We start from the raw sequence: 27,960 nt of genomic DNA on the forward strand, positions 1-27,960 counted from the left end.
TGGCAATGAAATTAGCGGTGTGGTCCTATCTTAAAATGTTAAATTGCTTACATAATACAAGCGGATAAGTCTTCCGCACTACCTTCCATCTGCAGTGCGTCCTTATTTATATTTGAAATTGGTCTTGTGATCCAAATCCAACCAATATTTTTGTGCATACAGCTCCCATGATTCCAAGTCTAGAGTTTGTCAAAGCTCTGTGCAAGACAATGATCACCACAGAGTCAACCACTGAAGTTTTCTTTTTTCTTTTATAGTCAATGTAAATGTAACAACACAGTAATGGATACATGCACACAAACCATAACGCAAAGACACAGATGAGTATATACTACACAGATGCAAATGCACTAAAGATTCATGCCCAAGCATGCACACAAAAATACTTGCGCAAACCACAAGCACAGAGACACAGCACACACATTTCACCAATAGACCCATTCACACAACATGCACACACACACTTACACACACAACACAGACATACAAAACGCAGATGAACTCACAAAAGAAACTATGGAATGTCTCTGCGCCACTTTACAAGTATCTTGCTGCGCCTTCACCTAATAACATTTGATGAAAACAAAGCTAACGGTAAGTTATGTTGAACGTATGGGAAAGTCTGAATGCATATCTTGAGATTCTCCAAAGACGCAGTTATCAGCAACATAGAACGCTCAGAGATGAACACTCTGGGTTTCACTATAGGCCCTATCATGAGTCTGAGGGTCAGAGGACCGCCAGATTCATAGTGGTGTGGCGGTACAGCCACACTGGCGGTCAGACCACCTGAATATAACTCGGCAACCCTGGGACTGCTTGCTCTGCCGGGGAACTGCCAGAATATGCTTGGCAGGACCACCACGGTCCCACCAAGCATATTACGTGTTTCCTCTCAGCCAGGGTTTTTATGGCGGTTACATCGCCATGAAAACCCCAGCAGATAGGAAACAAAGGGGGCCCAAAGGGCCCCTCTGTGCCTCAACTGCATCTGCATGTACACAGGGTGGTATAACATGTGCCCCCCTGAGTGCATGCACATAGGTTCCTGCACAGTGTGGAATATCAAGTCCATGCCGTGCAGGAACCTTGTAGTGCGGTCCCATAGCGGTGCCTTGGCCTTTAAAAAAGGCACCGCCATAGGACTGCCATGCTGCCCACCTGCCATACTACTAAAAGTAATAATCTAGAGAGTGGACGGTGCAAGCATTGGCAGAGTGGTGGGGCAACCATCACGCTACCGCTCTGCCAAAAACTCGTAATAGGCCCCTTAGTGTTTGCCATAAGACTAAATAATGACGAGACACAAAGATGCCTAGATATCTGGCCAGCTCAAAGGTTTACATACTGCACTGCACTGCCATTTAGCGATCAAAGTCAATGAGACTTAATGCATACAAAGCCTCACTGTATAGGAACATTCAAGCTTAATAAAACAGCGTCCCTCGGTAGGTGACAGGTCAACATGCATAACGTGTAATGGTTCAATAGATAGACAGGGACTAAACGATGGTCTACAAACACTGCGGAGCCAAATCAGCATTTACCTTAGATTATGAAGCAGGGGTGGAGCTGTGTGAATGTGGGCTAACGTTTACAAATGCTGGCAGAAGCTCCCACTCATATGGTGTTGAGACAGAAAGAAGACTAGGCTGTATTCATGCCTTAAAGGGAGGAAAAAGATTAGACTGTGTACTGATCTAATGAAAGGAACCATAATGGCGGTATCTGGGTTAACGCATAATGCAGCAGGCAGAACTACTCCTGTGGGGTTGAGACAAAAAATGAAGGTCTGAAAAAGCCTTGGGACTGCTGCAGTCTGATGATGAACCTGTCAGGGTGCTTCATGCAGACCTGTGGGTGCTCCTAAAAAGGGTGGGAGGGAGTGGGGGCAGGGAGGTAATCCCCAGGGAAATGCAGTGCCATACCTGCCTACTTAATAATAAAAATAAAGTGTGCCATGCACATTTATACAACACTAGCTTACCCGTCGCACGTTGCTCGTTATGATAACATTCAGTGTACATTGTGTCATTTTTATTGAAACGTATTTATTTAAATATGGAAAATAAAAGTGTCGTTTTAATTCTATTTATTTAATCGAGTGCTTGTGGATACACGATTTTTTGTTTTTCCGTCTGGTGCGTACATCAGTATTCGAAAGATTATGAGGGCCCTGGGGGGCTGATATTTAAAAGAATTTTATGCCATAAACCTTCGCGGGAGTGTACTCAACAACTTCCCAAAGTTTCCTGGTGATCGGTTGAATGCTGTTTTAATTCTATTTATTTATTCGAGTGCTTGTGGATACACAATTTTTTGTTTTTCTGTCTAGTGCTTACATTAGTTTTCGAAAGTTTATGAGGGCCCTGGGGGGCCGATATTTAAAAAAAATATATGCATGAAACCTTCGAGGGAGTGTACTCAACAACTTCCCAAAGTTTCCTGGCAATTGGATGAATGCTGTTTTAATTCTATTTATTTATTCGAGTGCTTGTGGATACACAATTTTTTGTTTTTCCGTCTGGTGCGTACATCAGTATTCGAAAGATTATGAGGGCCCTGGGGGGCTGATATTCAAAAAATGCCAGAAACCTTCGCGGGAGTGTACTCAACAACTTCCCAAAGTTTCATGGCGATCGGATGAATGGTGTAGTAATGCATAAAGGACAAACACACAGACAGACAGACAGACTGACATACATTCGTTTTTATATATATAGATAAACTGTGGTATCAGTGTCAAGACTGATTCCAGACTACCCCACTGGATATCTTTGAATTTATACCAGCTAGCTCACAGTGCCACTATGAACTCTTCCTATTGCGAGTGAATAGTTCCTGGCAACTATCGAACATGACAGCCCTGTCCCCTGAAGGATCGTGGGAACAGTGCAGTCACTCCTGCTCACTTTGTCTCAGAGAAATACACAGAATAAACAATGGGGGATGTTTTCAATTAGCATTTATTGAACCAGCATCATTCTAGCGTAAAATACGTGTGCTGCAACAAAGATATGACAGCAACAGATGCAGACTCATATAAGCACCAACAGAGTAAATAGATGGTAGAATTCCACCATAATGCTAAAACAATGGACATATGCTGTCATATAAATACATGACAGTAATAATGTGCGCTCCTACGATGCTAAAACTAACTAGATGTACCTAAATGTACTTAGCATGTATGTAGGTGTATAGCCAAGAAGAATCCCCTTAGGATAGAGCCAACCCTATTACCTGATATGGGAGAGCGAAGGACCCCGTCTTGGTCTCGAGATAGACACCCCGCAAGGGATGTCAGACACTGCGTGCTGGAGTGTCTGTGTGCAGGAACCTTAGTGTCTTGTGTCAGTGTGTCAGCAAGGAAATCTTTCTACTCTACCTCCCCCAGGAAAGATATGGTGCTTATATACTCAAAAGGTACCTTCAGGGGTTCTACCTTGCTGTGTCATGTCGGCCGAGGATGACGATAGTGATGAACCTTATACACAGTTATTATGCAGCACCTAACTAGGTAAAAGGTCAGCACCAACATCTGTTATGTAGTATAATGGCAGGGTAAATGTAGGTAAACGATTAGGAGGCTACCTAAGCCCATATTAGGGTACATTGCGATTCATAGCACCCACTTCTCATCCGACAGGACGATATACTACAAAAAATAAAAAGGGAATGCTCTTATAATCAATCATAAAAACATTGTTCAGAATTACATTTCTAAAAGTATTTAAAATGCTTAAAAACTTTATCAGTCCTTTATATATAGTAAAAAGCTCTATAAGTCCTCTAAAATATGTTCAGATATATTTTGAGCAACTGAGTACGCCTGAAAGCTGTGGTGCTCAGTAAGAGCGAGAAAAGAAAACATTTGTTTAATAATCCAATTTCTGTTGTTATGTAAAAGAGGCTGAGTTGTTCCCAGCACACAGAAAACCAAATGTTTATGTATCATGTATGGGAGATGCAACATCACTGCTGCTTGCCTTCGCAGATGGCAGTCCCTGTAACACCTCACAGATCAGGTCAAGTGAGCAAAGGTGATCTTCTTCAGTTCCCACAGCCGATGCTGAGGATGAATTTGTAACATCCAAAGCCTCTGTGCCTGCAGTAGAGACGGTATCCAAACCAACAGGAGCTGAAGCATCCTGTGGTGGCTCTAAGAATGCTGACATCAACATGGGAATACACTAGGGACTCTGCAATATGTGTGCCTTTCATTGGTCCAGCAATACATCCACGTCCGGAGGCGCAACCACTGGAAGTATTAGACAGAGGTCCAACATGCATTCTTGTCCATAGAACAAGCAGCCGAGAACAGGCAAAACACAGTCAATCCAGACTGGTTGGAATGATAGGAACCAAGACTCGCTTAGCTCCCAACGTTGAGGTGTGCCCAGATGGAGTACCATGCAGTCACGGTAACGTCGCTCCAAGAGCATTTTTTTAATCTCCTTGGTGACTGGGATGTTCATTGCGTCGCAGAAAAGTTTAAATTAGGATAACCACTACCAGTAGCACGATTAGTGGAAGCCCTCCAAAAACAATTAACAACCCGCAGTGTAGAAAAGGTGGAATTACTTCAATGACTATCTGAAACCAGACCCTATGGTCTTAAATAGGTGTAAAATACCCTTCATACCATATATGTTAAAGATATGTTGTACAATTTCTGAAAAATGGAAAGGGCAATTTGTTTGCACCAGTGCCTGTATCTCAGCTGAGGACCTTGCAACCTGATAAACAAAGGTCTCTTGGGCTGAGTTTAAGAGCACATCCTTCTGTGAAAGCATGGCTTTCAGTCGACACAGCGAATCAAACCGTATAAAGGAAACATTCAACAAAGGCCTTAACGGCACCTCGCTGACTGTGTGGGTCAGTGGAAACAATACTTGCATACAAGTAACCCTGGAACTTACTGTGACTAGATATGTGATGCCTGGAAGCATCCCACAACAACCTTCCTTTATCATTCAGCATCTGGGCTGAATGGGACTCTCTTTGTTCCAGCAGTACCTGTGATTCAGATGAGTGGGGCTGGAACAGAAATAGCCAGATGCAGTACCAACTATCTTTGACAGCTCTACTTCATTATAAGCCGAGAGCTAAACGCGGGGCCAAGGTCAGAATGTAATGTACCAATTGCGTATGTCCATATGAAGACTCACAAACCCTTTAATACACTTAGGTCGTCAGCCGAGCACTGAGGCCAAATTCACAGGAATCTAGAGCATGAATCCACTGCCACCAAGATGTACTTGTGAGCCCCATCAGATTGTAGGGGGCAGCAGTGGTCCAAATAGACACAAGCGAGAGGTCTGTCTGAAATAGGTAGTGGTGTTTGTGGTGGGCGTGCTACAGTTGAACCCTTCTTCTGCTGACAGATGTCGCACTTAAGGACAAATGCTTTTGTCTGTTTCATTATATCTGGCTACCATTAGTGTTGTTTCAAAAATGAAACTGTTGCAGTAATCCCTGCGTTTGCTGAACCCAGATCATTGTGTGCAGCTAGAATTAAACTTAATCTGCGATCCATGTTTGATATTACTCTATCCCCAACTCCTGGAATTTGAGCATATGGTATATTTTGTGCATCTAACTTGTAGGAGTACTTGAGTGAAAATCTTTTTGGTACGGCTGAGCTGTTTTTGCATGAAGAGATGACAGCTACCAGTATGTTTCCGTCTATTCTCGTGCGTGAACGAGTGATTGCAGCTATGGCAGTAATTTGCACTGTCGCCTTGGCGTCTTCATCAGCCAATGAATGTCCTTCAACCTGTATGCCAACACATTAATTACTCAGTGTATGAATCACGTGAGCCGCAGCACGCCTTTTTTCAGCTCTGCAACTTGTTCCCAAAGTAATTTAGACTTTACTGTACAACCTTTTGAATCTTTGAACCCATTCCGGCCCTAAAGTGTGAAGATATTCATTGTATGACTAGACACACTAAAATTATTCACATACAATCAGTGTTGGGAATTCTAGATCTGTATTCTTTAGAGCCAGTGCTAGGGATTTTAGTTCTGCAAGCTCAGCCGTGCACTCTCCTAGACTGTGTTGGCGTATTGCTAGGACGGAACTTGCCGTCCAGCATACGGCTCTTTACAATCGCACATGCTGCGCTGTATCGCTGTTTACTTCCTACGCCGGGCAGGGTTGTCAGTGTGAGTAATATATTTATACTTATCTAGAGGCATTATTTCATTCAGGAGAGGATATTTTTGTTCGTACTGCAGAAACACTTGAGTTTTTAATCTAGAATGAAATTTGTATTCTACATTTGTTGCAGTGAGAGAATTAGCCCATTGTCTCCATCGGGGATTCAGTGCTTTTGTATTTGGAACTTTAGCTTTTATAACAGCCTTTAAGGTTGGTTCTGGAGTTACGACAATTATTAATTTCCCCTGAACCAGTGCTCTTTCCCTCACTACAGCAGTGTGTACTGCTGTTAAAATCTTTTCAGTTGATGCAAAACGCTTCTCATTGCTTGTGTACAGATGAGATTTGTATGCAATTGGTACAGTTTTTTCTTCATTGAAGGTGATGTAAGTGTACCCGGATTGACCAGGGATTACACGGATCACTTAATACATAGTGTTTACACGTGTGTGTAAGTGTTTGGAAGCTATCATGTCAGCTTGTAGAGAATGTAATATTTCCGTATGTTCCTGTATGGTGTTGAACTGAGAAATCAGGTCTGATTAAGTCATAGAAAGGTTTTACTTTTTTTGCGTTGTCCAAAATGTATGTTGTGCCACAATTTAGGAATCCTAAAATGGATTGTAAGTTTACTTGTTTGTAAGTTTTTAGAAGTTGGAGCAGCACACACCTTTCTAAAAAGTTAGCTGAAAGACTTTTCCCTTCACTTTTCCCTTCACTTCAGAGCTCATATCCCACAAATAGGACAGAATTGACGCTGAGAGCCTAGGGCTGAAAATGCTATAACTTATCTTCCTTCAGACACTATATTTTGGTAGAAGATTCTATTTGAGATACCTAGTGTTGTTTTGTATTTTTACTTCACTGTTATTCATTGATGTGGCACTGGGTGCATTTTGTAATGTAAATGTTTTTGTGCATGTGTTTAAATGCCTGTAGTCTAAAACTAGACGATGTGAATTATCAGGTTTCATCACGGAAAGCAAAGGATTATTCATAGAGGAGGTGCAATTTTCTATTACACCTTGATATTCTAGTTGATCTAAAATCTCCCTGACTTGTTTTTTGCGTCATGTTTTGTTGGGTATTGTCTCTGTGGAGTTGGAGTTGTTTTCACTGGTATTACACAGTGAGGTGACTCAACCTCCCACCCTACATGATTGCGGAATAATGCAGGACCTAATGTTTCAGCCCACTTCTGCGCGTGTGAATGTTTCAGTGATTCTGGAACGAGGTCAGAGAAGGCTGGTAAAATTACAGTTTCTCCATTTGGGCAATCTATAACAAACTCTGGTGGCCAATCTTTATCTGCTAAAAGAATGTCATATCCAAAAGTCAGGTTCTCCCAAAAGAGACCTTTACCTTTCTAGGTAGGTTCCCCTCCATGAGGAGTGTTATTTTGTATAACTGGTGTGGGTTACATACCCTTGTGTCAGGTGTTTCCACCATATTATGTTCATGCAACACCTCTTTCATCAGAAATTCCATCAAGTTCTGGCGAGCTATCGTTACTTCTGCCACGCTGTCTAGCATCGTCAGAGCCCATTCCCTATTCTGAAGCTGAGTCCCCATTAGCCTGGACATTTCTTATTTGAAGTCCTGCTACCTTCTTCTTAAATTGAGGTTTTGATTTTGGTATATCTTCTTGTTTGATATTAAAGTCGGAACTGTGATGCGTGCCTCTTGACTTTCTTTGCTCTTCTGATCTGTGTTCTAACCGTCCTTCCCTCTATGAGTTTTTTGGTGAACCCTGAAAGGAACAATAGGAACGTCTATCAGTATCCTGATACCTGTCAGGTTTTTTAATGTTATCATGATTTCTATGGGTATAGCCCCTTTTAGAGGGCTCCTGTTGACAAGACCCACCCCTAGATTGTGATCCATTCTGTCTATTTGTTTGTTTTGTATTATCCCATTTCTTCTTTGAAGCATCAGGTGGTTGCTTGGTGTTATCCTTTGCAGGACTACCCATTACTTGTGGTTTTGTAGCTCTAGCTCTCTAATTCTCTCTACCTAATTTGGCACATGTATCTTCAATAATTTTTGGTAATTCTTGCTCCTGTTGTGCAGGGGTGCATTCCCTCAAGCATTGGCGTATAGCCACCGCTGCTGCCCTCCCTTTTATGTTTTCTAACATAATTGTAGATACCTGAGAAAAATTGCCTAATAATTTCAGCCCTAAGTTCAGAGCAGGTTCTCCTCCATACTCATTCTGTATTTGTGTTAATACTTCTGGTATCACTACTATTGAAGGGATACCATGAGTTCTGGAATAGATGGCAGCAAAGACTGTACCCCAAGATGTATAATCCTCTATTGGGGGAGCTATATCCATTGGCAAGCATATTGGCAGTATTCTGTATTATTCTTGTGGGCCTGTGTGTGGGAGCACTGCCTCTAACTGTGCTATCCAGAATGGCATTTGCTCACATTTAGTGGGCATTCTTCCCATTACTGCGTTCGTGGGGTAATTTTAAATTTGCAGTTCTTTGTAGTTGACCTGCTGGTGTAACCCTTGTAGGTTGAAGTGCAAGTGTTCTCATGCTTAACTGTTTAAGATTTCTGTAAAGTTTTATTATTTATTTGTGGATGTAGGTCTACTATTGTCAATGTGTCGATGTCTGGACACGATGTGTAAGACGCTAGGACCGGCCAAGTTGCTCCATCTCTGCTGAGTGCACAAGTCTCTCTTTTCTGTGGTGTGTGGGAGTGCGCCTTTAAACCAGTTTATATGCTCCTGGTAACCGAGCAGAACTTGAATGTCCTTGTCCAGACAGTATTCTTCTGGTATTTCAGCTGGAGTGAAAGAATGAAATGTATTAGTGCATGCATGTGCAGGTCGGTATTTAACCCATGAATAGAATACCCCTGTCCTAAATGATTTGTGTATCTCAATCACAAAATGTTTCAGTCCTGCCTAATGCTGAGACTCCAAACTCTGCTAGTTTTAAATTAAGTGCATTTGTGACATTTTCTGAAACATTTATAACACCATCTTGCTCTCCTTCCCCTGCTGCATTTGCATGTAATGCTGCTATAATAGGGAACTATAATCCTTCAAGCTTGAATAAACCTACAACCAAAACATAGGAAATGCCTACACAGGTGTGGTGGATTTTTCCCTTCACACTCTAGACGTCTTTGGATAAATGTGAGTAGGGATCTCTGAGAAAGCACAACTGAACTACTCAGGTTTGACCATTAAATAAGAACCAAACCAAAGTTGGCTGCCCCATGCCATCTAGTTCATATAAATCTATGTAGAATCTGCTCGTTTAGACAACGGAGTCATATGATGTGCACTGGGCCCTATTGCTGCAGCTTCCGTCAACAGAACAGAGAGAAACTCACAGCCACGCGATACCTGAGGTCGGTGAGATTAATACCTCACTAGAACAGAGGGCTGCTCCCGCTGGAAATTCATTGGAATAGGAGGGCAAATGTCATGAACAGGAACCTTTTCACACCATGTAAAACAATGTTTTGGCAACTCTAGTGCAGTGCTTTAAGTGGGCTGGGTCTGGCCGGTGCACAGCACTGGAAATTCTAAAAGCAGGTGTTAAAAAGGTCCCTATTGGGTTCTCCATTTTTGCCCCACCTTCAGGGTGAAAAAAAAATCTTAAATAGGCAGCAGTACCTCCCTTCACCGGCCTTTGATGTAACTTTAAAGAGACTCTTTCACAATCTCATCATTTTACAACTGAAGCATTTTAAATATTTTATACAAAGAAACCATTGTTGTTGCTCGTTTATCTTACGCAACTAACAACCATTGACAAAGCCAATAGTCTTGACTTGTAGCAGGTGCAATGTTACTTGTTGCATTATATATCTGCATGCAACGGTAAAACGCAGCCCCAACATACCAGTCGGGCGGCACACTATGTGAAGCACAAATTTCTAGCTCAAATGTATTTAAACCACGCCCTTAATTACATAGGTCAGCCCCCTTTCAAAGACCCCCAGGATTTTTCATCTCACTTAAAGCCCTGCGCTAGTGTATGGGGGGAAGGTAATGAGGGGAGGAAGTTTCACATCGAGATTACTTTGCTCTCTGCCAGCCGTTTGTGCATGTGTACATTTTGTTCGTAGAAAACAATGCAACTCGTTTGAACCATACATTGTACGAACCGGTGGGTAGGCCGAAGGGAGAGGTAAGTGCAACCTGAAGAGATAACCCCATTCTCACTAGCATTGGCCACCAGTCTGGAAACTGAGGGAAGATTGCATTTTGGTTTTGGCGGGAATTATAGAATGTTTCTGTAATTAAATCAATTGAAATTATTGCCCTATTGATGACCACAGCATACTTAACCTCTCCTTCACCAGCGTTCCATCGGAGATTTGGGGATGAAGAAGAGCCGTGAGAAAAGCAGCTGACTGTGGGGCTGATTCCGCCGCTGAGGCAGTGTATGCGCATTGTTTATGCTGATTGCGAACAGTGATGGTCAGTGAAGTGGTGCCTTTCCCGACTTGCCCTTCAGAGTTTCTGTTTCAGGGTCGTCATTGGTCAACACTATCTGTTCCACATATATGGCCAGATGCAATACAGGGCACTGTTGGGGGGACTACTTTAGTTTTGGTGTAGACATCCTGCAGCTTCTCATCGAGCCTGCTTTACCAGCCCTCGCTGGTACCGCACTGCATATTTTAGAATTGTAGCGCCACCTTTGTCTGGTACTGGTTGGAGAGGCACTCGGTTTTTTGGGGGGTTTTGCAGAACATGGCTTGGAATGTGACTGAAGCTTTGGACCTGCATACATTTCGAGTATAAATCAGTTACAGTCTTTTGGTTGTATGTACGAGCGCCGCCATAATTAAAGATTGCTTTGCAAGTGTACCCTGGACCCTTTGGATGCACTGTGTGATGCTGCTTGTCCGGTTTACCTGACCTTAATTGAGGAGATAAGATGTCCTGAAGAAGCCTTTGTTAAGGTGAAGTGGCTTGGCTGCGCTTTTGCTTTCGTATGAAGAACTTGAACAAAAGACAAACATACATAAGAAGGATCTACTAGTCCTAATTTGGAGAAAAAAACGGTGCTTATATGCTTGTTTGTTGCCACTCCTATGTTGGTTTAAATGTCTCTAATAAGTGGCCAATGAGCAGATGGCAATTAGAGGTGGCCAACTCTTTCGGGTGAATTAAGTTGGTGCAGCACTGGGCTCCCTGGCTGCCAAAATGTGTTCGGAATGCATAAAAGATAAAGACCAGGATGATTACTGAAGATGGACTGTGAAAGCTTGTAGCTACTAGCTCTAGTATGCTTAGCTCTATTTTCATGTACTGCATGCACTTGATCTGGCTCCTTATACCATTGCTTAAATGTATAACTTTGTTTTTATACATCCTAAAGCTGCTGACCTCTCTATGTGTAGATGTACCCTGATGGTTGTTATATTGCTGACCAGGAATACCATCCAACTTGGTTTCTGTAGACCTACAGCTACTGAACCTTGTATGCTTGCTTTTATTTTCATGTACTCTATGCATTTGCACTTTTATGGTCGTAATGACCGAAAATAAGTTTGAATTAGATTTGAACCGATACAAGATGCAGTCCAGGAGAAAATAATTTGTGAAATATTTGGTGTACATTGTGCAGAAAGTCACACATTTTAATACAATCCACAGAGCTTCACCATTATACATGGAGAATATGCTGGTGTGTGCAAAGTATTTCTACACAATGCTGTCAATGACAATGTTTTGTTTAAACCCAGTTCTGAGCCTCTCCAATATGGGATTTTTAGCTCTGTATATCTAGTTTATGTCACAAGTGTATTATCTTGGACAAGAAAAGTAGTCTGCCATTTGGATTCCTAACCCCCAAATACTGCCTTTGAGGGATGAAAGAATGTTTATCTATAATTTCCAGTCTGATCCTGTACGTTATCTCATTCCTAATAGCACTACTGTAGAATCTGTACTTTCCTAAGTGTTTCTTCAAAGGTGGAGACACACTGCGCCTCACTACATCTGAGGAAAGATATATGTGAATTAGTTAGAAAGTTCAAATACTGTTTTATTATGTAAATTACGTTCTTAATGCTATTTAAAACTGTAGTCTTTATATGTGTTTTTTCAATATTTATACTTTTTAAAATACTTTTCAATTTTTTCGTTTTTATCCTCCTATTTCTTCTCTTCTTGAACGTATCTGTTTATCTGTTTAGGCTTGCAAAACCGAACACTTGTATATCAAAAATGTAACTAGGGGTGTCAAAATGTAAGTGTCCTTACTCGGGAAAATCCTACCCTTTCTGTAAACCACTGAATAGAGATGACAAAAGCAACAGTTATTGGTCTGTTGGGCTACTATAGCATAGTCTTCAGAGGGCTCCCGTTAAACCTTGTCCAAAAACTGAAAAATAAGGCCGCCATAGTATGTTTCAACGTTCAGAAAGGTGACCACATAAAACTATCCATAAGGATAAAATCAAAAACTGTAGGTCTCTAAGGCCTACTGGAGCAAAGTCCCTTTTCTCCATCAAAAGGTGGCAGGAGTTCATACTTGATTTGTCAGCGAACTTTCCACCATAGATTTGGCGACAGATCTTCTGGTGTCTAAGGTTTCAGGCTTTAGAATGCCTTACATGCCAGCATGAGGGCAGAACCCAATCATCCATATTTCAGAAAGCTACTTAGTATTGCATTTTTGAAGGATGGAGAATGAGAAGAGAAGTGAATAAAGACTATTAGAAACTATCAAATCATGGGAGAGCTCCATAAAGTGGCTGCGATCGGCATACATGGCCCTCGAACTTCAACAAGCCTCTGACACTCTCTGCTGGCCATACCTGTTTCTAACCCTGAGGCAATTTGGGAGACCTAATTTCATGCTGAAATGGCACACTCTACTATCTGGGGTACCCACGGCCATAGCTTGAACAGAATGGCATATGTAGGCCACGTACAAAAATCTCAAGGGGCATGAGGCAGGGCTGTCTGCTATCTCCCATGCTGTTCACATTTGCCATCGAACCCCCAAGCAATGTGACTGAGGCAGAGCAGCCCATTATGGGGTCTGCCACTGTGGGAACCAAGCATGTAGTTTTGCTCTATGCAGACAATATGTCGGTGTATTTGTGACATGCGGAGATTGGCCTCACCCCGATAGCACGGAGACTTGAGAAATTTGGACACATCTCTGGGTTAAGAGTCAATCCAACAAAATCTCCAGTCCTCCTATTGAAAGCTGAAGTGCCACACACACTGGTCAATTTCGAGACTCCCGATATACAATTGGCTGCTACCACATTCCAATACTTGGAAATTAGCATCTATCATGCACCCCCTGATCTACTAGATCAGTGGTTCCCAAACTGTGCGCCGCGGCACCCTGGTGCGCCACCAAAACGAGCCAGGGGAGCCACGGTCACATTTGCTGACAAGAATCCATTAGGAATTCCCTCGGCTGCTGGTATGTAGGCCAGGTGCACCGCACCTGGCGCCCACTAGGTGTTTATGTTTATTTCCATTTTGGGACTCGTAGTCTTGAATTTATAGTCTCAAAAGCTCGGCAGCAACGAGGTCTTGAGAAGATGAAATAATGGGCTTGTCTCTGACTTCACAATTACACAAAAGTTGGTGACATGCATCCTAAACTACATCACTGTTAAGATGATATCTTTCCCCAATAAAACCGACGTTCATGATAGAAAAAGCTGTGTGGGTGTGTGTGTGTTTAAATTTAAATAAATATATATATATATCATGTGAACAAGGCTCCGGGCGAGCCGAAACGTTATGGCGACTTGCACGCGTATTTTGAAATAAAGAAGCATTGAAATCTATGGTCCGTGTCTGTGCTGCTTGGGAGGGCGCTTTGTGTGAGCGAGCCTTGAGGCGGAAACGGAACTTGTGAATATATATATATATATCTATATATATATATATATATATATATATATATATATATATATATATTGAATTTACAGGAAAAGATGACTGCACTAGCGGGGGGTTAAATCCAAAACTGATTTATTTCACACAGAAGAAACAAAGATCATGATGCGTTTCCGCGGTACGCCTTCGTCAGTATCAGGCGGCCACCATGACGCTGCAAAATATACACAACATTACCTCACACAGTCTCACGGGATCTGTCTCACTGAGACGCCATTAAAAAGTCAGGCAACGTCGTTATCGACGTGAAATAAACAGACATGTTACTAGCATTGGAGTTAAGTAACCAAAATTGCCCAATTAATATAGCAATAAAATAAATGTGTACATGGCATAGATATGCTTGGTTCAAGTTTCGGGAGACCAAATAGCTCATTCATTAACATTTCATTTCACATGTTTTCATTAAGCAAATGCTTATTGGCTCGTTCACTCCCGATCTAAACCAAAAAACTGTTAAAGCCCTCGGATGGGCAAAATTAAACACAATATCAAATGCAAAGATTGTTGTACACAATTCAAGAGTTAAATTGTCAACATGTTACCAATCATCTCCAATGAAAAAAGGATTCAATTCAAAACTAATGATTGCAAAACCATCCTCAATCTAGAAATTCAATTAATATCTTATGGCCTTAAGTCCCAGTGTGAGGTAAAAAAGGTGTTATCAATTATTATTTACAATTCATACAGTATTTACAGGTGTACTTTCAATTCCTCCCCCATATTCAGTCCCAAAGGGGTTTTGGTCGCCAAATCAATAATGTAGCGAGACTCCAATCTCCTGAGGCGTTTTTCTCGATCTCCACCTCTGGAGTCTCTAGCTACATGGTCTAGACAGAAATAACTCAGAAGTTCACAGTTACTATTGTGATGGGTGTGAAAATGGCGCGCTACTGGATAGTTACTATCATTATTTTGTATAGCCCTTTGGTGTTCCAGAATGCGAATCTTGGCTGGGTGTTTCGTGCTCCCTATATATCTAAATCTTTTTGGAAAACAAGGGGGACCCATAAAATGGCAAAGGACCATGGGTATATACTACTTCAAGAAACAAAGGTCCTGAGCAAACTCAACCAATTACAAACACATACAGTATATAGAACACAATGGTACCTATATAGTTCTCCTGTCCAGCCGGACCAGGAATTTATTGTTAATGAATAACACAATAAAGTAAAATATAAAACAGTGATCATGAAAGGTAGGGCACAGTCCTGTGCCGTACTGGAAAGTTAGGGATAGAGTGACAAGAAAGGTAAAAAGGAGAAATTAAACAGGCAAAGAAACAGAGCAGCCTGGACACTTGTTATATCAGTGCAAATAGTGTTCTCCAGAGTAGAACATACACAGTATCTACACAGTGGTTTACATGTATGTCTACTTGTAAAAGTCGACGACGTTTCGATCCATTTGCTCTAATTTGAAAGGATCATCTTCAGGACTACAAATCACATTAATTTGCCTCAGTTACATAGTACGCCTGTTTGGAAGGAAACAGGAGGGAGGAAGAAGAAAAACCGTTTTCTTTAGAGAGTCATAAAGTAGTCAGCATTTTAGTCGCTTTAACACACGGTAACAGTATTCGGAACCGCAGTGACAGTTTTAGCCCTGTGCAGTGGTCCGAGTGTTAATTCGTAATATCCAGTTTAATTCAAATTTGTGAGGGCAGTGTCAGTGGGAGGCAGTGTTAGCGAGGTGAGGGTTCACCGTGCGTCGAAGTGGCCGAGCTAGGCAGAAAGCTGTCGTATTTGTTATAGTGTGATCATAAAAGCAGGGATGTGGGATAGTCATATTGTGAAAATATAGTGCTCATCGGAATAAAGTTGCTGGTCGAAATAAGCCGTTGCGGGTAACGATGTGAAGCTTTCCTCGCTTTGGAGGTGGAAAAACGTTGATGCACGCAATTTCCGGTTTAGGGCAGTCACGGGTTATACTGCAGAGTAAATAAGAATGGAATGTTTGATTGCACAATTACGCTGTAGGGGCGAAAAGGAGTTTTAGCCACGAGGCAGTTACTGGCATGCAGCTTTGTGGGACATGTGAATATGAATATCTTACCAGGTGAAATTTCAGTCTGCAGTTACTGAGTTAAGAGTTAATTGTCCTCTCGGACGGTTTCCTGGATGGGAGACTCCGCTGTACAATTGGGAGAGATAAAGATTTGTTACAACCAACGGACCACAGGCGGGGCGGTGTGTGGGCAGTATGGGCCATATCGGGGGTGAAGAGCTTACCAATTATGTTGATTTAGGAGTTTGAAGCAAGGTCCGTGGCAATCCGACGGGATGCACTTGCCAGTTGATCCGCTTGTGGACTTACTCGGCAGCCATCTTAAAAAGCCTCGAGTTCGTGGTCAGGTGACCCTGAACCTTGTTCACGTGCTGGGGATAGGAACATGTCTATCCATCGCGACACTGAACCGCGGCGGACATCTTGGAGTGGTGAGGCTATGCCCGAACGGCAGTGAGAAGTGAGGAGGTGATTGTTAAAATACGGCGCAAGTGCGTGAGAAAGAGTTAGTGACATAAAACTATTTTACAGATTGCAACCCAGATTAAATAATTACATATTCATAATCTCGAGGGCCAAATTGTGGTGGGACGGGGCAGGCATGTTACATTGTTGGTTTTCCGAACACAATAAGGTAGTCCAGTCCTCGCTCCTATTGAGACCTGTCCGTATAGTATCAAATTGAATTATACTCTTGAGTTCTTCCCGATTAAGGAGTTGGACCAGGTTGCCACCTCTCTGTGGCAGTTTGACGACTTTCAGAATTGTCCACCTGATATCATCCTCATTGTGGTTCTGTTCTGTAAAATGTTCCACCAAGGGTGCATTGGGAGTCCTGCATCTGATCCGACTCCTATGTTGGCAGATGTGGGTCTTTGCTTTCTGCGTGGTCTGTCCCACATACATTTTAGGACAGGGACACAGTATGGCATAAATAACATTGTGAGAGTTACAGTTGGAAAAAGATTTTAACTCAACATTGACGCCATTGTGATCCAAATTTCGTGTCTCAATTGTGTACCCACAAACATTGCATCCACCACATTTCACATGACCCAGAAGCGGAGGGAGATTCCAATTTGCGTCAATCTTTGTTCTAGTGGCAGGGGCAGGGAGCGCTGCTCTGACCAGGTGGTCCTTGAGGTTCTTACTTTTGCGGAAAGCAAAGATTGGTTTCTCTAAACTGATGGGGCCTGCATTGATCGTCGGCCAGTGCCTCAGGATAGATTTTCTGATCTTGTTTGATACAGGTGAGAAGGTAGTGACACAGGCTATTCTTTCTGTTTGGTCACGTACCTTCGGGGTTAATAAGGCCTCCCTTGGACATTACCAACCCCTTTTGAGTGCATTTTTGACTAGTCTCCTAGGGTACCCACGGTTTATTAAGTTTATTTGATAAAATGGTGGCTTCCCTGAAGTAGTCAGTTTTACAAGAACAGTTACGTCTGATCCGTAAAAATTGTGAATATGGTAGAGAATCTTTTAGTGCCCTGGGGTGATTGCTGTCATAGCTAAGGAGCGTATTACGCTCCGTGGCTTTTCTGAAAAGTCGTGTGAGTAATTCACCCTCTTTATGATAGATCGTGAGGTCCAAAAATGCAATCTCTGATTTATCATGCGAGAGTGTGAAATGAAGATCAGCACAGTTGTTATCCAGCCAGTGCACGAACTGCTGCAGCGCCACGATGTCCATGTTCCATATGAGGAAAATGTCATCGATATAGCGCCGCCACAGTCCGATGCCTGAGTGGAAAGGGTTAGAGTCTGACAAAATTGCGCTAGTTTCTAGTTCGTCCATGAAGAGGATAGCCAGGTTGGGGGCAAAAATAGCCCCCATGGATGTCCCCTTTATCTGTTGGTAAAAGACACTGTCAAAGGTGAAAAAATTCCTTGTTAGACATAGCTCCAACAGTTGGAGGATGAAAAGAGTGGGGATTTTTTGTGGCCGTGGACGTGAGTCAAGTTTTTTCTGGATCACTAGTAGAGCTGCTGTTTGAGGGATGTTGGTATATAGCGACTCTACATCTAGAGTGCACAATGTGCTAACCAGTGGATCAAAGGGGTAATGCTCAACAAGGTTTACCATAGACATGGTGTCCCTGACGTAGCAAGCGGTACCTGGCACCAAATCTTTTATAAAAAAGTCAACAAAGGCCCCTAATGGCTCTAAAACTGAGCCACAGGCAGACACAATGGGTCTGCCCGGGGGGTTAGTAGTACTTTTGTGCACTTTTGGGAGAGTGTATATGACAGGTAGGCGTGGAGATTTTACATTTAGGAAATTAAATTCCTTCTTACTCAAGTAACCTTCAGTGCATGCCTCGGATGTAATTCTGAGTATAGTCTCCTGCAGGTCCTTGGTGGGGTTCCCTGCCAGTCTTTGGTAATGGTCGGTGTTGGCTAGTTGTCGTAAGATTTCGCCTTTGTAAGAGTCAATGTTTTAAAGGACAATTCCCCCGCCCTTGTCTGCACTTTTTATTATTAGTGAAGGATTGTTCTTTAGTGTGCTTATGGCATCCTTCTCTTGGCGGGAAATATTGTAGGGAATGAATAATTTTTTCTTTTCTAGTGCTTGAAGGTCATTTTGAACTAGTTTTTCGAAGGTTACAATCTCGGAAGGGACCATGCTCGCAGAAGGTAGGAATGTAGATGGAGGACGAAATGGTGTATTGGGATGGCTAGTCGGTGGAGGATGGAGCTGAAAAAAGGCCTTTAGGCGGACTAACCTGAAGAATCTTAATAGCTCCGTCTGGAGGTCCATAAAATTGGGGCGGATTGTGGGGACAAAAGAAAGCCCTTTCTTCAGGAGTTCGAGCTCGGAGTTTACCAGGTTGTGAGTTGAGAGGTTGAAGATTGGAATGATTTCAGGTGTAGGAGTGATAGGAACCAGCCCCATTGGATCTGGTATTTCAGTGGGGATTACCATTGGTAAAAATTGTTCCTCGTCCTGCGCTCTCCGGGTGGATTGACCCATCTCTGGGGCTTTTTTACCCTGCCTCTCTGTGGAGTGTGTTGCTGGCCTCTGCCTAAAAAATTGTGTTGTCCTCTGCCGCCACCTCTTGAGTTACTGGCCCCCTCGTCGGGGTCCGAGTTCTCCGAGGATTCCGCAGATGTGTCAGAGAATCCTACTAAGGTTTAGCGTTTGTTGTAACGACCCCAAGGTCTGTTATGCTGAGGATTGGAGTATGCTCTATTGGTATAAAAATCCTTTTTAAGGTAGGGGTAGGTATTTTCCACGTTGTATAACTTGATGTCTTTTTTTATTTTATTTGCCTTTTTGTTTTGCTCAATCCTGTGGAAATCCACTACAGTTTTCTCAACCTGTTCGAGCAGTTTTTTAGTCTCGGCTGTGGAGTCAGAATCATCAAGTTGTTTCAGAATATCATCTATTTCTCGTTCTAGAGATTTCAACGTCTCCGTTGCAATATCTATACCAAGTGCGAGCCAGTGCCTCGAGCATGTAGTTCCTATGTAGCTGAAGCTGGTGGTGTACTTCGGGTTATCAGTAAAGATCCCGGGGATATTTCTAACTTGGAGGCCTAGTGGTATAACATCAGACTTTAAGTAGTCCGTTAGCATTAGTACCATGAGCTGCAGTCGGACCTGTTTTTTCTTCAATTTCTCTAGTTGGTCCGGTAAAGAAGAGTCGGTAGACACAATGGTATCAGGGGTGTCAGAAAGGAGGGAGGGACCTGAACATAATTGCTTAATGTAGTCTGCTGTGTAAAGCGGGGCATGTGCTGACATTTCACAGGGTGTGCTAAATAAGGAATGTAGAAAAATAAAGAATAGGTGTACTTGGGCACTAGGAGAGCCCGCCTCGGCACCCGAGGGAAAAGGTTTTGGAACAACCCCTGCAATCTAGTGATTGCGCTTACGTCTTTTTGGAAAACAAGGAGAACCCATAAAATGGCAAAGGACCATGGGTATATACTACTTCAAGAAACAAAGGTCCTGAGCAAACTCAACAAATTACAAACACATACAGTATATAGAACACAATTGTACCTATATAGTTCTCCTGTCCAGCCGGACCAGGAATTTATTGTTAATGAATAACACAATAAAGTGAGATATAAAACAGTGATCATGAAAGGTAGGGCACAGTCCTGTGCCGTACTGGAAAGTTAGGGATAGAGTGACAAGAAAGGTAAAAAGGAGAAAAGGAGAAATTAAACAGGCAAAGAAACAGAGCAGCCTGGACACTTGTTATATCAGTGCAAATAGTGTTTGTAATTTGTTGAGTTTGCTCAGGACCTTTGTTTCTTGAAGCCCTATATATCTAAGGCCACAAGGGCAACTCAGACAATATGCTACAAAAGGTGTCAGACGGTTCATGAATTTCTTAATAGTCACTGGGTCACTCCTACCAGGTACATGATAGCATGTGATTCTCCTGCTATCTGCGCATGCCTTGCACTTATTGCAGGGATAAAATCCTCCTAGACCCTGTATGCCTCTGTTGATCGGTGCTAAATGGCTCTGTACTAGTTGGTCCTTTAGTGATCTGGTCTTACGAAAAGTAACAGATGGTTGTGCAGGAATATCACAACCAATAATAGGATCGGATCTCAATATATTCCAATTGGAAAATATTATTTTCTTCAAGCTCTTGGCAGCATTAGAAAAGTTAGTAATGAGCCTGAGATTGTTGTTACCTGCAGTCTTATCTTTAGGGATTTCCTTGATTAAATCTGTTCTACTTCTGCCCTGGGCTTTCTTCCATGCTTCACTCAGTACTCTTTCTTTATAGCCACGTTCTCTGAATCTATTCAGGCTAGCTGCACCTGCTTGATTGAAATCTCCTGGCCTAGAGCTGTTGCGTTTAATGCGCAAAAGTTCCCCATAGGGGATGCTGTTCTTGGGACTTGTGGGATGACTACTACGTGCATGTAGCACTGAGTTTCCCGCAGTAGGCTTCCTAAAGAGTACTGTTTGTAATTTGTTCTCTGTGACAAATATCCTGACATCCAGATAGGTAACCTCAGTCTTGCTGATTTCCCCAGAGAACTTCAAATTCAAATCATTACTATTGAGATATTTGATATATTCTTCCACTGACTCTCTATCGCCTCTCCAGACCAAAAAGAGGTCATCAATATAACGCCTCCAAATTATGGTCTTGTCGACCCAATGGTCGCAGGAGTCCGACCAGGCCGCATGCTTCTCCCACCAGCCAACGAACAAGTTCGCGTATCTGGGGGCGAAGCAGGCTCCCATGGCCGTCCCCCGTTTCTGTCGATAGATCTGCTCCTGAAAAATAAAAATGTTGTTAAACAGGCAGAAGCGAAGAAAGTCAATTAACATCTCACTGTGTTCTCTGTATTTAAATGGTGTTTGCTGTAAAATCTGAGTGATAGCGTCCAGACCCTGTTCGTGAGAAATACTCGTGTATAGATTGGCTATATCTAGGGTCACCATTAGAAAATCAGACTCCCATGGATTTCATTCGATGCATCATAGGAAATCATTAGTATCTCTAGTGTAACTAGACAGTTCTTCCACAAATGGAAAGAGATAGAAGTCTATGAACTTTGACATGTTCTCCAACAAGCCCCCAATAGATAAAATTATCGGATGCCGTGTGGGTTTAGTGGGGTTCTTATGCACCTTCGGCAGATGATAAAAGGTGGGTATCCTTGGATTAGGAACTTGCAAAAATTTGAATTCCTCTACTGACAGCATTCCTTTCAGATGCCATTTGTGCGTCAGTGCCTCATGCTGTGTGATACTTTCCAAGTATTCTCTTGTGGTGATAGGTACATAATTGTCTTGATTACTGAGTTGTAAGAGTGCTTCATTGCAATAGTTCTTGCGAGTTTGTAACACCACATTGCCACCCTTATCTGAGGGTTTAATTATGATATTCTTGTCTGCTTCCAATTCCCTTAGTGCATTTCTTTGATCAAATGTCAAGTTCCATTTTGGTCTGTTATTCTCAGTCGGATTTTCCCTCAATTTTTTGAGGTCAAGTATGACCCTTTCGTGAAAGACATCAATCATGTCCATGGTGGTTGGTGGAATTGTCCTGTTCCTCTTGGCTGGCCGTTATGCCTTCCACATTGAGATCTTCCATGATTGCCAAGAGCTCCAACTCATTTTCATTGATAGTGTTCGGGTTTAATGTTTGTGGGATTTCGGATGTGTTAGCGTTCTTTAACTTGAAGAATTTATGTAGTTTTATTTTCCGCACCAGTTTAAAGACATCAATTCGTGTCTGTACAAACTCAAAGTTGCTTGTGGGGCAAAACATTAGTCCCAGCTGTAGAACCGATATCTCTGAGGGTGTCAGGACTTTAGGAGTCAAGTTGATGATAGTTAAATTCTCAGTTTCATTCTCTGATATCACTGGCATCATTGATTTTGGGTGGTTTTCTTCTTCTTCTTGCTGAAGTTGCCTGCGCCTCTTTTTGGATGCATGCCCCCCACCGCTCCTTGTGCACCTGTGACTGGTTCGGGCAGTTTTCCCTTCTCTCCTCTCAGCCACGCTTGCCTGACTAAATCGAATTCCTCGTGAAAATGGGGAGTAGTTGGTGCACTTAATCCTGACGCCCCTCTTGTTTCATTATCTGAATGTTCAGCCCCTGAGACTTCTGATTCTGAGGTTACTGAAGCTGATGTCGGTTGCTGTTGCTGCAAATGAGTTTTTCTCAGATCTCTCCTGGGGGCGTCGTATTTACGAGCAAATGTTAGAATTCTACCTTGCTCGTAATCTTGCGCATCCCTTTCGAATTTTTGTTGTTTGCGCTGTTTAATTTTGCCCTCATAAATCTCCAATCTTTTTTTCATCGATGCTCTCAATGCACAATGTTCATCCTTGTCTCCCTCCTCGGCAATTTTTGTTTCGAATTCACTGATATTGTCCAGAGTCTCGTGTCTGTCAATCCAAGCAAATTTAACTAAGATAACCAACAAGCCCTTGGAAGACGCTGCAGTATATTCAGCCCACTCATCCAAAAGTTTCGGATTCGGGCTCTCATAGGCTGGTATAGTATAGATTCTTAGTCTTCGAGGTACTCTGTTTACATCTATATAATGTTGGAGTGATGTTGCCTCCCACCACTTCCTGGTCTCATGTTCGTATAGCCTTTCAAGTACTTGGTACTTTGTTTTGAGTCCTTGTAGGGGCTGACTTGAAGTCCCTGCATCCACTGCAGGACGAGCACCAATTCTCATCTTAAATATATATCTGAGGCTGCGTCACGGCAGTCCGCCTCACTGTACATAGGATTCATCTGTGGTTCAGAATACCAAATGTGCTTCCCCCCTCGCTATGCTCATGTATGCATCAAAGTTCATTCAGGCATTGTACTCGCATGAGAATAATAAATCATAAGTCCTTACCGCATGCCTCACGCGGTTCTTAATGACTGGTCCAAGAACTCCATCAGACTCTAAGCGGTACTCGTAATGCCCAGCTGCTTCTAGATGCTTAGAGCGGTGCTCGGCACTCTTCAAAAGTTTGCTACGCTCCAGACCTCTGCCGTAGTCGCCGGTGCACTCAGTAGCGGGTGACAATCACGAGCCGACAGAAACGCGTAATATATTGAACTTACAGGAAAATATGACTGCTCTCGCGGGGGGTTAAATCCAAGACGGATTTATTTCACACAGAAGTAACAAAGATCAAGACGCGTTTCGGCGGTACGCCTTCGTCAGTATCAGGCGGCCGCCATGACGCTGCAAAATATACACAAGATTACCTCACACAGAATCACAGGATTTGTCTCACTGAGACGCCATTAAAAAGTCAAGCAACATCGTTATCGACGTGAAATAAACAGACATGTTACTAGCATTGGAGTTAAGTAACCACAATTGCCCAATTAATATAGCAATAAAATGAATGTGTACATGGCATAGATATGCTTGGTTCAAGTTTCGAGAGACCAAATAGCTCATTCATTAACACACACACACACACAAAACCACATTCCAATTAAAATAATTTTGCACAACAAGCAAAATAGAAAAGGAAAATTCTAGGACGTATTTACTCTCAGTTAATATGCGAAAAAACCACATTGAAATGTGTATTGTAGTAGTGAGCCTCAAAAGCATGAATACATTGAATACGTTTATAGATGGATCTATAAACGAAGAATCAAAAACAGTCTTAATATGCTTCCTTATTTAGAACATTTATCAGGATTATGACATGTAAAAACCAGCATTTTATTTTAGATTGCCCCACTTCCTAAGCAAAAGGAACTGTCTTGTCCACTAATCTACATTAATTCTGATTTTATATTGTGAGCGTGTATTTTTTGCCAAAAGGAATTCATTTGAACCTAAAAGTTTAATTCAGGACGTGTTTAACTGATTTATTTCTCGCCCCTTAACATTGAGGCCATTCTATTGTTTTACTCCATGATTTGTACACTCTACTACAAGAAACAAGGGTCAACATAGTATAGCGAGGATTTTAAATTATATTGTTGTGCAAAAAGAAGTCTTTTGATTTATGGTATTTGTTCAAGAGACTACTAAAACCTTTCAAAAGTTGCAAATAAAAATACAAGCTGGTACTGCGACTTTAAGAAAACGACTGCAAGTATAGTTTGAATTTTTCAAGAGACAATTGTAAATCAGATGGGGGAAAAAAGTAATAAGGCCCGAAGTTACTAGAGCAGCGATGAAAAGTGAAATGGAAAATGCACTAGAGAGAACAAACCAAAATACGGAAAAAAGTTAAAAGCAGAATAAGAGTTGCTCTTAAAAACACAAGAATGGTGTGACATGCTACACACCTGTCAGAAGTGGGTAGCTGTTCAGACACAAAGGGGCCCATTATGATGTCGGGCGGATTGCCTCCGCCAGGCTGGCGGTAGCCACCGCCGGCCTGGCGGAGGCAATCCGCCCGACACCTATGCCCGGATTCCCCCCCGCCGTATTAGGAGGGCAAGGGGGAGCGCGGCGGACGGAAAGACCGTCCGCCGCTTCACCGCCACGGTCGCAAGGCGACCGTGGCGGTAATGGAATAATATGGTGGCTGTGTCCAATGGACACCGCCAGCCATATTACAATGGCCACTGAGAGGTGCCTTTCCGCGGCGGCAATGCCGCCACGGAAAGGCAGGCGGTGTGTGCTGCAGGGGCCCCTTGCGGGGCCCCCAGGTGCTGCTGGTGTAGGGGGAGGACAGGGGGGATACCTATGGTAGCCCCCCACATTTGCATATGCAAAGCGGCAGGTACCACGCGGTGCCTGCCGCTTTGCACATCCAAATGCGTGCACGATTGTTTTGCATTGTGGCGGGCGGTGCAGAGTGCACCGCCCGCCACAATGCAAAACATGGAGGACGTGCCTGCCACAGGGGCACATCCTAATTCCCCCTACGGGACCCCCGCTCTTGTGGCGGGCGGTCCCGTTCTCCATTAGTGTGGCGGGCGGACCAAGTCCGCCCACCATCCTAATGAGCCCCAAAGTGTGTTGATACTCTACAAAAAAAAAATGTGTCTTTGTGCAATGTAACTGAAGCTCGTGTAAAGCGCTCCAATACCTTTGGGTCGATGTTGCTCTATATAAAACTGCCCAAAACAAAGTTACAGCCCATGCACATTTTAATTTTGACTGCCATTCTAAGGTTGATTAAATTGGTTCCACTGTGTAGTAGTAAGTAAACCATTATTAATGAGTGCCAAAAATCAATGCCTTTAATCATTATGAGATATATAAATGGTTGAGCGTATATTTGTTTACATACATACACTGATGGCAAGCCAACAGCACCTGTTCACAGATAGGATACAACTTGGACAAAATACATTTTCCCTTGATAATTCTGTGAGGAATTTCTGGCTGGGCGCTGTAGAGGGAAAGAGAGTATCCAATCCACCTGCAAGGTTACATCTCCACACAGGAAGCACTTCCTGAATGTAGTTGCCATGCATGTGTCTGAATATTGGAATTCAGCTCCTGTACACAGCCAGGATGATTTACCCCTCTTAGCCTGAATCTTAACTTTGGCACAAAACGTGTAACTGGAATTGGAATCCTCACAGTTCCCACTGGAGGACTGTTCACTAAGGATCAAGAACGAAGCCATCACCACTTTCACTGTATTGTTTTTTAAAACAAAAAATCGTTTTAAAAATTCTATCTGCAGACCCCAGTGCTAAACAGTATGGTTTCTAACTTAACCAATTAAAGTTTTTTAGTAAACAACTGTTATATTTCTATTTTGTTACATCTATGATTATAATACCTTCATCAGCTTCATCTCAATTATTTTCAGGGAGAAAATGGAGGTACTCCTGAGGCCAGGTTTAAATCCCCCCTTACTTCCTCCTACCCGCCAAAGAAAAGAAACATAAAGGGGAGCCGTAGCCAATGGCCAATAGGCCAAGGGAGCTGCAGGTCAGAAAAGTTTGGGACCCACTGCCTTAGGCGATGCTGGGATGTAACCCCAACTATACCTACTACCAACGCCCTCCTCCAAGTCCTACAAACCATGAGGCACGGTACAGGCTGGTGGTACAGAGCAAGGGTCAGAGGGAAGCCACATAGGCACTTCCCTGAGACCCTCCAGGACTAAAGTAACTACACTGTTCTCAGATCTCCTGTTCCTCCTGGTCAAGCGCTGCATCACCATTAGGTGGAAATCTGCATGGCCACCTTGCAATGACGTTATATGAAACAGGGTTAACCCAATAACCATCACTGGGACCTGGGTAAAATGTTATTACAAACAGAGGGGTCCCGGACTGAAGGGGACAAAGAAAGAAATTTATGAAGAATAAAATAAGATGAAAGAAGAGACAAATCAAGAGTACGATGTTTTTATTCACAACGTACTGAAACCTTATTGCTGGTTATATATTCACATCCAAAGGTTTTTCACATATTTCAATGCAGTAGGGCCCATAAGCGTAAAGGGGTTGGAAAAGGGTAGTGTAGTGAGGGGATTCGTGAAGAATAGAAAAAAGAAATCCTTATTCAAGTGACAAAATACATTGAAATTGAAATCATTCATATATACAGTGTTACAGTGACTCCCCAACTGGGGGCCACAAAGATACAGCCACAGGGGTCAAATAATTGTCGTAAACCAGGCTTCCATATCAGCTGTGTCAATGTTGCTAGTGGTGGAAGCTGGTATCATGGGGGTAAGTAGTCTACGTTTCGACCCTTTTACAAGTCGGGGGAGTTTCCCTTACAAAGCAGGTCTTCTTCAGAACGAGAGGGATGGGGTGGGCAAAAACCTAAGGGGGTAAATGCAAATAACACTGAGTTAGAGATCCACTATGTACAGTGATGTGTAAGATAAAAGCTCATTGACTTATAAGTCATCGTGAAACGTGTAAGGGTGAAATCAAAGTTTACTCCTTCATTTGAGTGCCATGGTTACCTTCCTTTTGTCTGATATCTTTATTATATCTTTATTAGAGATAGTCACAGCTCTAGGGCATTTGTTTACTTTTAACCAATTGCATGATACACGTAAGTTTATTCTTCTTCTGGCCATATCGCAAGATTTCGGTTGGCGGTGCAGTATTGTAATTCCTGTTAGTAATTTGATGTTTATCAAAAAAAGACACCCCTACAAGCAAGAATTTTAGCCTCAACACCCAGGGCGGTACAAAAGGGGTGGTGATGGTTGGAGCATCTGAGCGAATCAAATCAAATCAAATCAAATCATCTTTATTCGGTTTCCGTTTGTGAAAAAACCATAAAAGTACAAAATACAGTAAACATTTAAAAGAAAAAAAGAAAAAACGTTGAATTCATTCAGTACTAAAACCATACTTAAAAAGAAACATTTTACTAACAAAATACTTTTTAAGTAAAATGATCATTATTATTTTGTAAATTCAAACGATGTCTAAGACATAGTTTTAGGTACTGTACCACTGATTTTGTCATTAAGTTATTTTCC

Source organism: Lissotriton helveticus, chromosome 5_1, assembly GCF_964261635.1.
Source record: "Lissotriton helveticus chromosome 5_1, aLisHel1.1, whole genome shotgun sequence".
NCBI lineage: Eukaryota > Metazoa > Chordata > Amphibia > Caudata > Salamandridae > Lissotriton > Lissotriton helveticus.